The following is a 17,845-nucleotide window of genomic DNA, read 5'->3' on the forward strand; positions in this document are numbered from 1 at the left end:
GCTGGCGAGGTTGTGAAGAAAAGGGACTTCTTATACACTACTGGTGGGAGTGTAAATTCATTCAGCCATTGTGGAAAGCAGTTAGGTGATTTCTCAAAGAACTTAGAACTACCATTGACCAAACAATCCCATTACTGGGTATATACCCAGAGGAGTATAAATCATCCTGCCATAAAGACATGTCACTGCAGCACGGTTCACAATAACAAAGACGTGGAATCAATCTAAATACCATCAACAATAGACTGGATAAAGAAAATGTTTTGTAGTATGTATACACCATGGAATACTATATAGCCATAAAAAGAATGAGATCATGTCCTTTGCAGCAACATGGATGGATCTGGAGGCCATTATCCTTAGCAAACTAACACAGGAACAGAAAACCAAATACTGCATGTTCTCACTTAGGAGTGGAAGCTAAACTCCGAGTATGCATGGACACCAAGAGGGGTACAATAGACACCAGGGCCTACATCAGGGTGGACGGTGGAAGGAGGGTGAGGATTGAAAAACTGCCTATCAGGTACTATGCTTATTACCTGAGTGATGAAATAATCTTTATACCAAACCCCCACGAGATGCAATTTACCTGTATAACAAACCTGCACATGTACCCCTGAGCCTAAAACAAAGGTTAAAAACAAACAATTTGAGAACTACAAAAAAAAGGAAGATCATCTTTGGGTTGTGTGAACGCCAAGGAGGTACATCTTAATGGAAGAAGACATGCACATCTTATCTCCTATTAATAAGACAGGTAGGGGATCAAATTGTTAATTGTAAAAATGAGAGCCACGTGATACCTGCCTGCTTGTGGAGCAGTTCAGTCGTCACTTTCGATGTGGAGGGAATGTGCCTCTCCGTTTATGATATGGACTGGAGACTAGATGGGGTCCATAAGGAGGTGTTTTAGGAAAGGGGTGACCTCTGACTTCCTATTTAGGGTCCTAAGTTGAGAATGCATGTAATCCAGATCCAGGTGACATTTATGAAGGTGCCCAGCCTGCTGTGCTGAGTTGCACAATAAGTTGCAGTGGCTGGAGCTGCCTAATGAGGCATGAGATGGACTGTAATGCAAAGCGGGAGACAGTAACAAATTAGTCACGCAGATGGCTTTGAAAGGTGAGCTGCAGCCATACAAACTCACAGCCTGAATTTCTGGCCAGAAGTGTTGTGTTGCAAAGCAGTTGCCTTCCATGCATTCTTTAAAAAAGAAAAAAGAAACAGTTATCCCCTAGAGGGCATTTCAGATTCCTACTTCTTGTTTCCCTTGCCAGAAAATAGAGCTACAGAGGAAAAATTCCCTGGGAGGAAAATATAATTTGAGGGGTGATCGTTGTTTATTTGCTTCATTTAAAATTCAGCAAAACCAAGACTAATCCAGCTCTTCCCTGTCCTCCGGCAAATTTGCTTTCTTCCTATTGCTGCATCAATTTCCCCTTGTTTTCCTTCTGAAGTAGAGAAAGCAGTAACTTCACTTTCGTTTTTTTGCTGTCTTACACTTTGCGCCGACATCAATCACGCGCTCGACGGAACATTTATTTTACCAGTTTTCTCTGAGCTGAGCATCTTCTTTTTCTTTTCTTTTTTTAGTTTAATGGCATCTCAAAGCCATTTTGAATTTATCTACTCCGACATAAACTGAACACTGGAAAAGCTGCTCTTTGGTAATCTGTTAAGAACAGCAGATATCTATGCCCAGTATCTAGTTTCTTAAAGAAACATTTCTCTATAATTCGAATGTCTGATGTCAATTCCAGGCCCCTTGGAGAGCATCCCTAGCTATAATAATCATTAATGGAGAAAAATTGGCATGCAAATACAATACTGAAGCACCATGAAACCAAATGTATCTCTAAGGTTGCACTTACTGATCAACAACAACCATAACAACAAACAGCTTTTGTGCAATATCAGTTTCCTTGAGCAAGGAAGGAGGCTGTGTGTAGTAGTAAATTTCCCTCTTGCTCTACTATTTACTAAATGAGTGACCTTGGACAAATTCCTTAACCTTTCTTGTGCCTAAAGTATAATGGAGGAGCCACTAACGATGTTTCACATTTATTGGGCTCTTTACTGAGTGTCGGGCTGTGTTTCAAGCTCTTTATCTTTAACTTACTAATTCTCCCAACAACACCTGAATTATGTGTAATTGCATCCATCCCCATTTTACCAAAGGAAAAACTAAGGGACAAAAAACGCTAACTTACCTAGTGACACAGTGCTGGAAAGCAGTAGCACCAGGGTCTCAGGTCAGGAGGTTGACTCTGGGGCTATGCTCTTTACCTCCACACTGGACTGCTTTGATGATCATAATAATATATACCTTATTGGATTGTTGGGAGGAGTTAAAGAGACTGGTTCACTAAACCACACAGCACTATGTCCAGCATTTGGCACAAGCTCATTAAATGTTCACCAGTGTTGTTAAGGCTAAATCACTCAAACTCCTAAAGAATGACCGATTGCCCAAATTTAAACTTGAACTTTTGATCTTGAGGTTAGCTCAAATGCCTCTGGTTATATTGCTATCCTTTAGAAAAATAATTTTGGAATAAAATCAGAATTACCTAATGTAATCCCAACATCATGGCAACTGGTATGAACAAGAGTAGGATGACTATCAAGGTTAGTTCGTGAGCAATGGTCAGTTTCTGGACCACTTTGTGACTCTCAGGAAGTGGACGTCTACTTCTCTTCCCAATATTTGAACTCATGCCCACCCCTCCTTTGCCCTGTTTGTCTTGATAGTCCTTTCTACTCTATTCATGGTGTCTACTTCACATTGGTGGAGTGCTGGAAATCATACTTTATTTCATTTTGTCCTCTGGTGTTCTTTTCGCAAGGAAGCACTGCAGCCCCAGCAGAGAAGTAATTTAATTTGTTTTTATTAACAAAGTCAAGTCATATGCAAACGAATTTGTTCAAGAGCTGTTTAATTAGAAAAGGGTTTTTTTCCTTCCATTAGGTGATTCCCTGATGGAGGAAGATCTCAAAAATGTACCACACTTCTATTAAATGTCCCAAATGTTAGATTTAGGAGTGTCTCCATTTTGGAATGAAAATTGCAATTTGGGTTTGGCATAATTCCACACAAGTGAGACTTTCTGAATGAGATAGAAGATTAGAGCTGAAGGGACTTTTGAGGTCAGTTGTTCTAACTTCCTTAATATGGCAGGCATGACAACTGAGGCACATGTGTTCTGAGAAGATTCCTCACCAATGTTGGTCTCTGGCCTTGTTAGTCTTAAGGAAGCAACCTAAAGGTTTATTAATATGATGCAGTTTGCCATCTTCATTTTTTCTCTCTCTCTTCCTCTGTTTCTCTCTCTCTCTCTCTTCGTGTGTGTGTGTGTGTGTGTGTGTGTGTGTGTGTGTGTGTGTGTGTGTTTGCAGGTATTTCAGGCTATTGGTACTTGATGAACAGGATGAATTTATTATTAACATGTCTTAAAAGTGTTGTTATTACAGAAACTCTATGTAGGCAACAATGATTGCCTTATGTGCCTAGCACTCCTGGGCTCTATTTCTCCTGACTGCTGGTCCTCTCATCCCCCAGCCACCCATAATTCTCCCATTTTATCTGCCTAATTCCCACAGGAGTTGTCATTTTCTTAGCTGGTTGCATCCTTCCATGCATAGCTTATTGATCTCGTGGTGGACACATGACCCAAGTTAGTCCTGTAAATTATTTCCTTGGGACTTTTGGTGTTAAGACTAGAAAGAACAACAAAGTAGGGTCTCTTGAAGTTAGAACTATATGTAAAACATTTGGATGCCATTGGTTTCATGTAGTCCATCAGGTGCAGAAAGTTGATCTGAAGGAAACAGAAACTGAGACATACAGAGGGAAGCAAAAAGTGGAGATGGTCATGAGGATGTAGGATTCTAACTCTGGAATGTCTTAGGTCCTAGCTGCATTCCTGTTCTTCTGTCATGTAGCTCACTGCCTGTGGATTCCTTGAGGCAGCCAATCCTATCCTTTTGGCTTGATTTAATTTAACAACACTGTGAACAAAATATTACTAAAACTCCCAGAGAAGCAAGGGTGAGTGTCATTTTATCCAGTGTGCACCAGCTAGGCCAGATGCTGTAATAGAAGTATTGAGGGGACAGGGAAAAAAACTCCCAGAAGAAATAGCCTTTGAATGATGTAGAACAGGCATTTAGCCAGCTCAGCACAGAAGATATCTTAATGCTTACCCAAGAAAGAGGATTAGAGCCCCACTCCACCCCACTAGTACAGGATAGAGGGCATTCAAAGGCATCTCCAGAGGAATGTGATGTCTCTGGATGTGCAGGCACAGTTCCTTACAGCAAATCCTTATTTCTCATAAAATTCCAAAGAAAATCCTTTGTGTGTTGCTCAGGAGTGTTGTCCATAGTGGATGGGTCCCACATTGTTGCTGTCATTCTCTGAATTTCCACATTAGGCCAACCGCATAAGCATACATTTATACCAAAATATTGTGCCTGAACAAGGCTAGTGGATGTTTGGAAAAGTGCTTCTATGTAAAGATTGATTTTAAGCTTAATTCCCAAACCCAGCTTGCTCATTTCTAGATCTTCAATACCTACATAATCAGTATAGGTCACAAGTCTCAGAAAGATTCTGAGAACCATAGAATTTAAGACTTTTTTCTTCCTAAAGCAACTTCAGTCCAACTCTTCTACTGAATTTCCCTCTATACCAAAGCTGACAGAGTGGAGATTTATTCATTCATCCAGTTTCTGCCCCTTCCTGGGGATATGCAGGAATCTGGGAGACTTAGTGCTTTTGGTTGAGGGTGGATCCGCTAATCTGGATCCATCGGGCTCACTCTTGATTTCCTTATTGTCCCAGCTTGCCTAACTCCCTGAGGCCCCATAGCTTGTAATTTCTAGGCCAGGTCAAGGGTTCAGGAAGTCTTGTAAAGCTGAGATTCTAGGATGTTAGAACCGACCTCCTTAGACCACAGGACCTTTCCCCCTCTGAAGTCTTACCAGTTCCACCAGGAAGCAGCAGGAGGGGGATTCTGCTGCTCCTGGGATCCTTGTTCTTGTCCCACTTTCCAGTCTAGGGAAAGCATTTTTCTCTCTCCCTTTCTTTTGGTCTCCTTCCTCCCCTCTCTGTCCATGCCCTCACTTTTCTTCAACGGATTTAGGCTTTTACAAAAGAGATGAATAACTGACTTTACGTATATTACACTTTTTCCCCAGGAAAGAAATTTTCCAGAAATACTGGAAGAGGACTTGATGACTGACTTGAAATGTAAAGTGAACCGGGATAGGAAATATGAGAAGAGCAAACAATAACTCATATCTTAAATAATCTATCCAATGATATGTGTTTATCAAATAATTAAAGGTACAAGAGACAGAGCACTTCAGCCCTAAATGAAAAACTATTGAGTGTTAAGGTTTTTTTCTGGCATGCTGTTAAGTTACTTGTGGATCAGTTTGATGTTTACAAGGTTGGCTTTTAAGCTTTCTTAAGGTATGTCCTGAGGGGTCTTTTGGGTTAATGTAGCCCCACTACTAAGGTGTGATAAAGAGTGTCTAGTCTATAACATAATAGTTACAGACTCAATGATTTCTCTCTAAATTTGAGAATAAGAGAAGCGTCAACTCTTACCACATCTATTCAGTATTTTACTGGAGCTCTTGACCAGCACAGTAAGTCAAGAAAAAAAATAAAGTCACATCTATTGGAAAGGAAGAAGTGAAACTGCTTTAATCCCCACAGTTGTCTGTGTAGAAAATGCGAAGGTATTTACAAACAATAAAACAAAAATACTAGAACTAATAAGTGAGTTTAGCAAGGTCACAGAAAGTAATAGAGAGAAAAAATCAATTATATTTCTTTATTCTAACTATGAAAAACTGGACATTGAAATTTTAAAAATAGCATTTGTAATATCCAAACCGTAAAATATCTGGGAAAAATTTAATAAAATATGCATAAGAGCTGTTTGCTAATAACTACAAAGTGTTACTGACTGAAATTAAAGAATACCTAAACAATATGGAGATTCATCATGTTCATATGCCGGAAGCCTCAACACTATTAAGGTGTCATCTCTACTAAATTAGTGTATAGACTCAACACAATTATAATAAAAATGTCAGCAGGATTTTTATCTGTGTAGAAATTAACAAAATGATTCAAAAACTAAATAGCAACTCAAAGAACGTAGAATAGATAAAATAATTGTGGAAAAGAACAAAGCTATAGGATACACACTACCAGATTTTGGTACTGGTACCAAAACAGAGATATAGACCAATGGAACAGAACAGAGTCCTCAGAAAAAATACCACACATCTACAGACATCTGATCTTTGACAAACCTGAGAGAAACAAGAAATGGGGAAAGGATTCCCTATTTAATAAATGGTGCTGGGAAAATTGGCTAGCCATAAGTAGAAAGCTGAAACTGGATCCTTTCCTTACTCCTTATACGAAAATTAATTCAAGATGGATTAGAGACTTAAATGTTAGACCTAATACCATAAAAATCCTAGAGGAAAACCTAGGTAGTACCATTCAGGACATAGGCATGGGCAAAGACTTCATGTCTAAAACACCAAAAGCAACGGCAGCAAAAGCCAAAATTGACAAATGGGATCTCATTAAACTAAAGAGCTTCTGCACAGCAAAAGAAACTACCATCAGAGTGAACAGACAACTTACAGAATGGGAGAACATTTTTGCAATCTACTCATCTGACAAAGGGCTAATATCCAGAACCTACAAAGAACTCAAACAAATATACAAGAAAGAAACAAACAACCCCATCAAAAAGTGGGCAAAGGATATGAACAGACATTTCTCAAAAGAAGACATTCATACAGCCAACAGACACATGAAAAAATGCTCATCATCACTGGCCATCAGAGAAATGCAAATCAAAACCACAATGAGATACCATCTCACACCAGTTAGAATGGCGATCATTAAAAAGTCAGGAAACAACAGGTGCTGGAGAGGATGTGGAGAAATAGGAACACTTTGACACTGTTGGTGGGATTGTAAACTAGTTCAACCATTATGGAAAACAGTATGGCGATTCCTCAAGGATCTAGAACTAGATGTACCATATGACCCAGCCATCCCATTACTGGGTATATACCCAAAGGATTATAAATTATGCTACTATAAAGACACATGCACACGTATGTTTATTGCAGCACTATTCACAATAGCAAAGACTTGGAATCAACCTAAATGTCCATCAGTGACAGATTGGATTAAGAAAATGTGGCACATATACACCATGGAATACTATGCAGCCATCAAAAAGGATGAGTTTGCGTCCTTTGTAGGGACATGGATGCAGCTGGAAACCATCATTCTTAGCAAACTATCACAAGAACAGAAAACCAAACACCGCATGTTCTCACTCATAGGTGGGAACTGAACAATGAGATCACTTGGACTCAGGAAGGGAAACATCACACACTGGGGCCTATCATGGGGAGGGGGGAGGGGGGAGGGATTGCATTGGGAGTTATACCTGATGTAAATGACGAGTTGATGGGTGCAGCACACCAACATGGCACAAGCATACATATGTAACAAACCTGCACGTTATGCACATGTACCCTACAACTTAAAGTATAATAATAATAAATAAATTTAAAAAATTAAAAAAAAAACTAATAAAGTTCAAGAAATTTAAGTAGTTTTCCCAAAAAAAAAAAAAAAAAAAAAAAAAAGACTTACCAAAAGTTACAGTAATTAAGTCAATGTCAAATTGACAAACAGATATATAGCACAATGGACCAGAAGAGAATCAGATGATTAACCCCTATACATAGACAGCTGATGGGTTTGTGACAAAGGTGCTGAAGTATATTCAAAAGGGGAAGAGCAGGTTTTCAACAAATAATTGAAATAGTTGAAAAAATTGAATATGCATATGGAAAAATCAGTATCAACCTTTCTCTCACACTATACACAACATTTAACACAAAGTGTATTATAAACCTAACAGTTAAAAGCTGTTAGGTTTATGATTAAAAGCTAAAAATCGTAAAACTTCACAAGAAAATCTGTGGCTTTGGGTCAGGTAAAGATTTCTTAGATATGATATAAAAAGTAAAAACTATAAAATAATTGCTAGATTTTATTTCAACAAAACTAAAAACTGATGGTTTTTGAGGGAATGGTTTAAAATATGCCGTGCTCCCTCCAGGAGTCAAAATGGCAGTGAGGGAAACCTGGAGCAGTCCCAGAGCCTGAGCCACTGACAGGAGAGGAGCGGGCAATGGCAGTAGCAGTAGGAGGATGGCTGTGGATGCAGGTGCTGGTGTGGACAGTGGTGCTTCTGGTGGCAGCAGTGGGGGCGGTAGCCGTGGGGGTGATGGTAGTGGTCCTAATAGTGGCAGCAGCAGCAGCAGTGAGAGGAGCCTCCAGGAAATGGATGAAAAAACACTGGACCCAAGGTTGAAGGTTTGTAAAGACCTCTGTGATTACACTATGAAGAAACTACAGATGGAATGCCTGCTTGACTAAAGAAAATGGGTGTGAGTGCATCTAACTATCCTCATTCATGTTCCCTGAGAATAGGAGGAAATTCACAGTTCCACGAGACTTTTATAGAAACATCATCCTATTCTCAGCAAGGCTATGGTTGTGAATGAAAATTGTATAGCCTCGCCCAAGACCATAAGAAACCGTGACAGGAGAAAAAAAAAAAAAAAGAATTTCTGGCCTTGCCACCCTCAAAAAAAAAATTTATTAAATGCCGAAAATCTAATTGATCTGCTGATCAGGAAGAACTGATCAGCCAAGAACTGTTGCAAGAATTGTTTTCTGTTTGGGATATTACAGATGTCAATGCATTAGTAGAGGAATATGGGAGAACTTCAGCCTTAAAGGAGTTTTCTCTATAAGCCAATTTGGCTAGACTAGAAGCCCAGACATTGAAGAATGATATGGCTGATCTTTATGAGCAGCTATGTGTACTGATATAGACTTGATATTTCATGAAACTTGTTTTACTGTTCATTGTGCCAGTTTGGTAGCAAGATTTCCATTTTTAAAACACTGCTTTCTTCCTCACCTAAGTGTGGGGCAAAAATAATAATGGATGTCAGTTTGTATTAATATGCCCATGTTTTCTGCTTTATTACCAGAAGAAATTAGGAGCCCATTTTTAACCTTGTTAAAGAAGAAAAAGTGCTAGGCAAGAAATTGCCTTTCCCAGACAAACACTAAGGGAATTCATCACCACTAGACCTGTCCTACAAGAAATGCTCAAAGGAGTTCTAAACATGGAAATGAGAGGAAAATATTAATCATCATAAGAGGACACATAAGTTCAAAGCTCATAGATCCTATAAAGCAATTACACAATCGAAACTTCAAGGCAACTAGCTAACAACACTATGACAGGAACGAAACCTCACATATCCATATTAACCTTGAATGTAAATGGCCTAAATGCTCCACTTAAAAGATACAGAATGGCAAATGGGATTAAACAGTCTCTTACTGCCTACAAGAGACCCATCTACTGACTAAAGACAGCTATAGAGTCAAAGTAAAGGAGTAGAAAAAAGACATATCACACAAATGGAAAACAAAAATGAGCAGGAATAGCCATCTTCATATCAGATAAGACAAACTTTAACGATGGTTAAAAAAAAAGCACAGAAGGGCATTATATGATGATTAAAGGTTCAATACAACAAGAAAATTGGATTGTTGTAAATGTATATATACCCAACACTGGAGCACCCAGATTCATAAAACAAGTACTACTAGACCTATGAAAACAGATGATAGCAATACAGTACTAGTGGGGCACTTCAACTCTTCGCTAACATCACTAGACAGATAACTGAGGCAGAAAATCAACAAAGAAACTCTGGAGTTAAACTGGGCAGTCTAAATGGACCAATAGATATGTATAGAACATTTCATCCAACCACTACAGAATTCTACAACTAAGAATGCTTGACCATAAAGCAAGTCTCAATAAATTCAAAAAAATTAAAATGATATGAAGTATCTTCTTGGACAACAGTGGAATAAAATTATAAATTAATACCAGGAAGAAATCTCAAAACTACACAAGTACATGGAAACTAAACAATTTGCTCCTGAAAGGCCTTTAGTTAAATGACAAAATTAAGGAAAAAAAACCCCAACCATTTGATACAAATAAAAATAGCAATACAACATACCAAAGTTTCTGGAATTTAGCAAAAGTAGTGCTTAGAGGAAAGTTTATAGCATTAAATGTCCACATCATAAAGATTGAAATATCTCAAATTAACTACCTAATGTTGTTCCTCAAGAAACTAGAAAAATAAGAACAAACCAAATCCAAAAGTAGCAGAAGAAAAGGGATAAAAATCAGAATAATGAGATTGAGAAAAAAAAATACAAAGGATCAATGAAACAAAAAGTTTGTTCTTTGAAAGGATAAACAAAACTGACAGACCACAAGCTAGTTTAACCAAGAAAAAAAGAGAAAAGATTCCAAATAAGTACAACCATAAATGATAAACATGACATTACAACTGATACTACAGAAATGCAAAAGATCATTAGAGACCCTGAACATCTCTAACCTAGAAGAAATGGATAAATTCCTGCAAACATACAACTACCCAAGATTGAACCAGGAAAAAACAGAAATCCTGAACAAGCCAATAATGATTAATGAAGTCAAATCAGTAATAAAACATCATCAACAGTAACAGCAAAAGCCCAGGACTAGATGGATTCACAGATGAATTTTATCAGACATACAAAGAAGAGTTGATGCCAATGTTACTGAAACCATTCCAGAAAATCAAAAAGGATGGATTCCTTCCTAACTCATTCTATGAAACCAGTATCAGCTTAGTACCAAAATCAGGGAAGGACATAACAACAACAACAACAACAACAACAACAAAGGCCAATATCCTTGATAAACATACCTGCAAAAATTCTCAACAGAATACTAGCAAACTGAATGCAACAGCACATCAAAAAGATCATAATCAAGTGGGTTTTACTCCAGGCTTGCAAGGATGGTTCAACATATGCAAATTAATAAACATGATTCACTGCATAAACAGAGCTAGAAACAAAAATCATATGATCATCCCAATAAATTCAGAAGACATTCAGTAAAATCCAACATCTCTTTATAATAAAAAAAATCCTTGGCCAGGCGTGGTGGCTCACACCTGTAATCCCAGCACTTTGGGAGGCCGAGGCAGGTGGATCATGAGGTCAGGAGATTGAGACCATCCTGGCTAACATGGTGAAACCCTGTCTCTACTAAGAATAGAAAAATTAGCCGGGTGTGGTAGCGTACACCTGTAATCCCAGCTACTCAGGAAGCTGAGGCAGGAGAATGGTGTGAACTCAGGAGGCGGAGCTTGCAGTGAGCCGAGGTCGCGCCACTATACTCCAGCCTGGGTGACAGTGCAAGACTCTGTCTCAAAAAAAAAAAAAAAAAAAAAAAAAAAAAATCCTCAACAAACTAGGCATTAAAGGAACATACTTGAGAGTAATAAACCCACAGCCAGCATCATACTGATGGGGAAAAGTTGAACGTATTCTCCTTAAGAACTCAAACAAGATAAGGATGTCCTCTTTGACCCTTCTATTCAACATGGTACTGAAAATCTTAGCCAGAGCAATCAGTCAAAAGAAAGAAATATTAAAAAGTCAGGAAACAACAGGTGCTGGAGAGGATGTGGAGAAATAGGAACACTTTTACACTGTTGGTGGGATTGTAAACTAGTTCAACCATTATGGAAAACAGTATGGCGATTCCTCAAGGATCTAGAACTAGAAGTACCATATGACCCAGCCATCCCATTACTGGGTATATACCCAAAGGATTATAAATCATGCTGCTATAAAGACACATGCACACGTATGTTTATTGCGGCACTATTCACAATAGCAAAGACTTGGAATCAACCCAAATGTCCATCAGTGACAGATTGGATTAAGAAAATGTGGCACATATACACCATGGAATACTATGCAGCCATAAAAAAGGATGAGTTTGTGTCCTTTGTAGGGACATGGATGCAGCTGGAAACCATCATTCTCAGCAAACTATCGCAAGAACAGAAAACCAAACACCGCGTGTTCTCACTCATAAGTGGGAACTGAACAATGAGATCACTTGGACTCAGAAAGGGGAACATCACACACTGGGGCCTATCACGGGGAGGGGGGAGGGGGGAGGATTGCATTGGGAGTTATACCTGATGTAAATGACGAGTTGATGGGTGCTGACGAGTTGATGGGTGCAGCACACCAACATGGCACAAGTATACATATGTAACAAACCTGCACGTTATGCACATGTACCCTAGAACTTAAAGTATAATAATAAAATATATATATATTTTAAAAAAGAAAAGGCATCCAAATTGGAAAAGAGGAAGTCAAATGATCTCTGTTTGCTGATGATATAATTGCATACCTAGACAACCCTAAAGACTTCCAAAAGATTCCCAAATTTGATAAGCAACTTGAGTAAAGTTGCAGGATATAAAATCAACATACAAAAGTCAATAGCATTTCTATACATCAATAACATTCAAAATGAGAACCAAATTAAGAATTCAATTTCATTTACGACAGCCATAAAAAAATGTAAAAACCTATGAATACATTTAACCAAGGAGGTAAAAGATCTCTACAAAGAAAACTACAAAACACTGGTGAAATAAATGGTAGATGGCATCTAAAAATGGAAAAAATCCCATACTCATGGATTGGAAGAATTAATATTGTTAAAATGACCATAATGTCTAAAGCAATCTACAGATTTACTGTAATACCTATCAAATTACCAGCATTGTTTTTCACGGAATTAGAAAAAATAATCCTATGGGTCATATGGAACCAAAAAAGAATCTGAATAGAGAAAGAAATCCTAAGCAATAAGAACAAAGCTGGAAGCATCACATTGCCTGACTTCAAATTATACTACAAGCTTATAGTAACTAAAATATGGTATTGGTACAAAAATTGACACATATATCAATGGAACAGAATAGATAACCTAGAAATAAAGCTATGTACCTACAACCAACCGATCTTTTACCCTGCATTTCTTTATGTGTTTGTTGGCTGCTTGTGTGTCATCTTTTGAGAAATACCTGTTCATATCCTTTGCCCAGGTTTTAATGGGATTGTTTGGTTTTTGCTTGAAAATTTAAGTTTCTTACAGATTTTGGATATTAAACCCTTATCAGATGCATAGTTTGCAAATATTTTGTTTACAAAATAAAATATGGAGAAAGGGTAAAATAAAAATAGGAAAAAGGACACCCTATTCAATAACTGGTGCTGGGAAAATTGGCTAGCCAAACGCAAAAAAATGAAACTGGATTCCTATCTCTTACTATATATGAAAATTAAGATGGATAAAAGACTTACATGTATGACTTGAAACTATAAAAATCAGAGAAATAAACCTAGGAAAATCTCTTCTGGACATTGGCCTAGGCAAAGAATTTATGAGAAGACCCCAAAAGCAAATAAAACAAAACAAAAATATACAAATAGGACTTAATTAAATTTCAAAGCTTCTGCACAGCAGAAGAAATAACAGAACAGACAGAATGGGAGAAAATATTTGCAAACTATGCATCTGACAAGGGTCTAATATCCAGAACCTATAAGAAACTTAAATTTTCAAGCAAAATGCAAACAACACCATTAAACACTGGGCAAAGGATATGAACAGATATTTCTCAAAAGACACACAAACAGCCAACAAACACATAAAGAAATGCCCAACATCACTAATCATTAGAAAAAATGCAAATTATAGCCACAACGAGATATCTTACACCAGTCAGAATGGTTATTGTCGAAAAAGAACAGATGTTGGTAATGATGAGGAGAAAAGAGAACACTGACACACTATTGGTGGAAATGTAAATTAGTTTAGCCTCTATGGAAAACAGTATGGAGATTTCTCAGTGAACTAAAAATAGAACTACCATTCTACCCAGCAATCCTACCAGGTGTCTACCCAAAGGAAAAGAAATCATTGTATCAAAAAGACACCTGCACTTGTATGTTCACCCCAACACTACCCACAATAGTACAGTCATATAACCAACTTAAGTGTCCATCAAGAGTTGACTGGATAAAGAAAAGATGGAGGCCAGGTGCGGTGGTTCACACCTATAATCCCAACACTTTGGAAGGCTGAGGCGGGTGGATCACTTGAGGTCAGGAGTTCGAGACCAGTTTGGCCAACATGGTGACTGCGAAGCTTCAAAGGACAGGCTGACTCTCTTGTTAGGGGCTAATGCAGCTGGTGACTTGAAGTTAAGGCCATTGTTCATTTACCATTTCAAAAATCCTAGGGCCCTTGAACATTATGCTGAATCTTCCCTGCCTGTGCTCTGTAAATGGAACAACAAAGTCTGGATGACAGCACATCTGTTTATAGCATGGTTTACTGCATATTTTAAGTGCTACTCAGAAAAAAAAGATTTCTCCCAAAATATTACTTCTTATTGACAATGTGCCTGGTCACCCAAGAGCTCTGATGAAGATGTACAAGGAGATGAATGTTGTTTTCATGCCTGTTAACACAACATCCATTCTGCAGTCTGTGGATCAAGGAGTAATTTTGACTTTCAAGTCTTATTGAAAAAACACATTTTGTAAGGCTATAACTGCCACAGATAGTCCTTTGATGGATCTGGGCAAAGAAAATTGAAAACCTTCTGAAAAGGATTCTCTATCCTAGATGTCGTTAAAAACATTCATGATTTATGGGAGGAGGTCAAAAGGTCAATGTTAATAGAAGTTTGGAAGAATTTCATTCCAGCCCTAATGGATGACTCCAAGGGGTTTAAGACTTCAGTAGAGAAAGTAACTGTAGATGTGGTAGAAATAGAGGGAGATATAGAAATAGAAGTGAAGTCTGAAATTGTGACTGAATTGCTACAATCTCATGACAAAACTTGAACAGATGAGGTGCTGCTTTTTAAGAATGAGCAAAGGAAGCAGTTTCTTGAAAGGGAGTCTACTTCTGGTGAAGATGCTGTGGATATTGAAATGACAGCAAAAGACATAGAATATAACATAAACTTACTTGGTAAAGCAGTGGCAGGATTTAAGAGGATTAACTTCAATTTCAAAAGAAGTTCTGTGGGTCAAATGTTATCAAACAGGATCACTTGCTACAGAGAAATCTTTCATGAAAGGAAGAGTCAATCAGTGTTTCAGATTTTATTTTTGTCTTAGTTTAAGGATTTTCTACAGCTATAGCAACCTTGGCAATGACCACCCCAATCAGTCTGCAGTCATCAACACTGAGGCAAGATGCTCCACTGGAAAAAGATTATGACTAAATGAAGGCTCAGATAATCTTTAGACTTTTTTAACATTTAAATTATTTTTGAAATTAATGTATATACATCTTGTTTTAGACATAATGCTATTGAACATTTACTAGACTATAGTATAGTACAAATGTTACTTTTATATGAACTGGGGAACCAAAAAGCTTGTGTGATTTGCTTTATTGCAATCTTCACTTTATTGTAGTGGTCTGGAACAGAACTTACAGTATCATTGAGGTATGCCTATATCTACTCAGACTCTCTTGCAGCTAGAGATTGCCATGTGACACAGATCTGACCAATGAGACATAAGCTAAAATATGCTAAAGATTTCTGGTCAAGTTTTACCTCTCCTAATGTAGATGCCACTTATTCTTTCTTTATGTCCCCCTTTTTTTGTGAATAAAAGAACATGAACCTAAGACTATAGGTAGAGCAAGCATCTTACATCCACAATGGAGCAAGAACAAGGAAAAATCCCCACATGGAAGCACCCAGAGGGTTCCTAGAGCACTGAGAACATTGCAGTTTCTGTCTCACCCTACACAGCTTATCTCTAGACTCCTTATTTATTGAAAAATAGAGACCTTTGTTTGGTTAAGCCACATAGTTGTGTTTCTGTGGCAAGGAACCAAATGCTGTAGGTTAAAGCAGTTTAGGAGAGAGAAGTGGTATCCTGGGGTACCATTGTGTGCCTGGTCACCTAACCCATCCCGGGGTAGGATGGTCACTGTGGAGATGAGAAGAAGCAAAGAAGTTACAGAGTTATTTAGGAGACAAAATTCACACCTTCACAGGAGACCTCTGCTTTGTTCCTTCCCTTATAGAAACTTCTGGAAGGCTAGTTTAGGGCCTGCTTCACTCTCTGCACCTTAATTGATTTTTCGCAAGGCTTTATTTCCCAAACTTCTACATATGCTACACTTCATTTTCTTTTTCGATTCCCAATCCCTAATTCCCTCTTTTTCTAAATATCTCCAACAGAGATATTTACATATTTCCACTGGGGACAGATTTCTAAATACCTCTAAAGCAGATAAATATATGGAGTCAAAAAGACTGGTTTGCATCATTTTTTTAATGTTACTCACATAGTAGGTGAATAATTTTGGAGAAACATCTTAACCACCAATATATTAGCTTCTCATCTGTAAATTGGGATTTAGAATATTTACCTTATATGATTTGAATGAGATAATAACATTTTTCCTGATGCCAAGGCCACACCCCAGATTGGTAAGGTCAGAGTCTTTGAAGGTGGGATCCAGGCATCAGTATTTTAAAAGCCCCCAGGTAATTCAGAAGTGCAACTGGAATTAAGACCCACTGGTCCATAGAGGGTTCGGTTCATGACATACCTTGTGTTAAGTGCTTTATACATATAAGTATTACTCATTTGGACTAGCAGTTCACATGGCCTGAATGCAAAATCCTCCTAAAATATTCATAAGTGAAACCACATGTGCTCAGATTTGCTTTGCCTGCACAGACACTACCAGATTGCCACTTTTCTTTTGAATTTAACTGTCACATGAAATGTTTCCTTGGTTTTTCCCTTCTTCCCTTGGTGTGGAGATCTGTTAGGACAGTTTTCAAGGAGAAATCATTTTCCTGCCATTTCTCATGCATTGGTTGCAATGCAAACCTCAAAGCAAAAAAGAGAGAGTGGTTTGATCCAGTGAATTGATGGAGATTTAGAAGACGGCTGCTGGAGTCCTTGGGAGTCATCTTGGCATCCCTCTAACCTTCTCTGCCTCTCCCAGAGCCTCTGGAGAACTTCCACTGTTGTTCCCACCATTACATGAGCCTCCTAGGGACTTCTCTCATTTAAAGCCAAAACCCAAGAGGCACTGCATACAGCAGCAAACCAACAGTGGCATCTGCTAACCACAGACTTGCCCTTTGGGGCTTCCACTTGACCTCTGGCTTGGCCATCATGTTCTTAGAGCAAATGTTTTCTTAGCTGCAGGCTCAGGGATTGACCTTTCCCATATCACAGGACATCTTCATCAAAGTGATGAGACTGGGGACTTGAATGTTTAAATTGGTGGAAATGAGAATGCGGGGGTAGAGGAGATGCTTTCTTGTTTTCTTATGATGACAGGTCCTCCGGTTTGTTTTATTTGCTTTGTTAAGAGAAACACTTCTAAGTTACCTTACGGTGCTTGGCCTTTTTACATGACCTTCCCAGATCATTCTTGGCAGTAGTCCTCTTGCATGAAGAAGCACTCGTGTGTGGATGGTCACAAATGTGGTCTGAGGACCATTAGTGTCAGAATTACTGGCATGGGCAGGAAGCTTGTTAAAAATGCAGATTCTTAGGATAGACCCCAGGCGTACAGATGCAAAACTTCTGTGTGTAGGTCAGAGGCGGCCCAGGAGTTTCAATTTTTAATCATCACCCTGAGTGATTCTGAAGTGCAATACAGCTTTGGAACCACTGGTTTTAAACTCTATTGTGACCTTGGTGAGGAATTTTAGCTCTTGGGTTAATATTGTCTTTCATCATTTCCTCTTTGGAGAA

At 38.3% G+C, this 17,845-nt stretch overlaps 1 protein-coding gene and 1 long non-coding RNA gene across 10 annotated transcripts in view; one reads left to right on the top strand and one right to left on the bottom strand.

Moving 5' to 3' along the window:
• The window catches only part of BBIP1 (BBSome interacting protein 1), a 1,212,900-nt gene that overhangs the window by 425,200 nt on the left and 769,855 nt on the right, over nucleotides 1-17,845 (bottom strand). The window lies entirely within an intron of this gene.
• Nucleotides 3,176-5,387, top strand: LOC126962842 (uncharacterized). The gene is made up of 2 exons (XR_007728830.1): nucleotides 3,176-3,269; nucleotides 5,203-5,387. It is a non-coding gene; the product is annotated as an uncharacterized LOC126962842 (long non-coding RNA).

Source organism: Macaca thibetana, chromosome 9, assembly GCF_024542745.1.
Source record: "Macaca thibetana thibetana isolate TM-01 chromosome 9, ASM2454274v1, whole genome shotgun sequence".
Classification (NCBI taxonomy): domain Eukaryota; kingdom Metazoa; phylum Chordata; class Mammalia; order Primates; family Cercopithecidae; genus Macaca; species Macaca thibetana.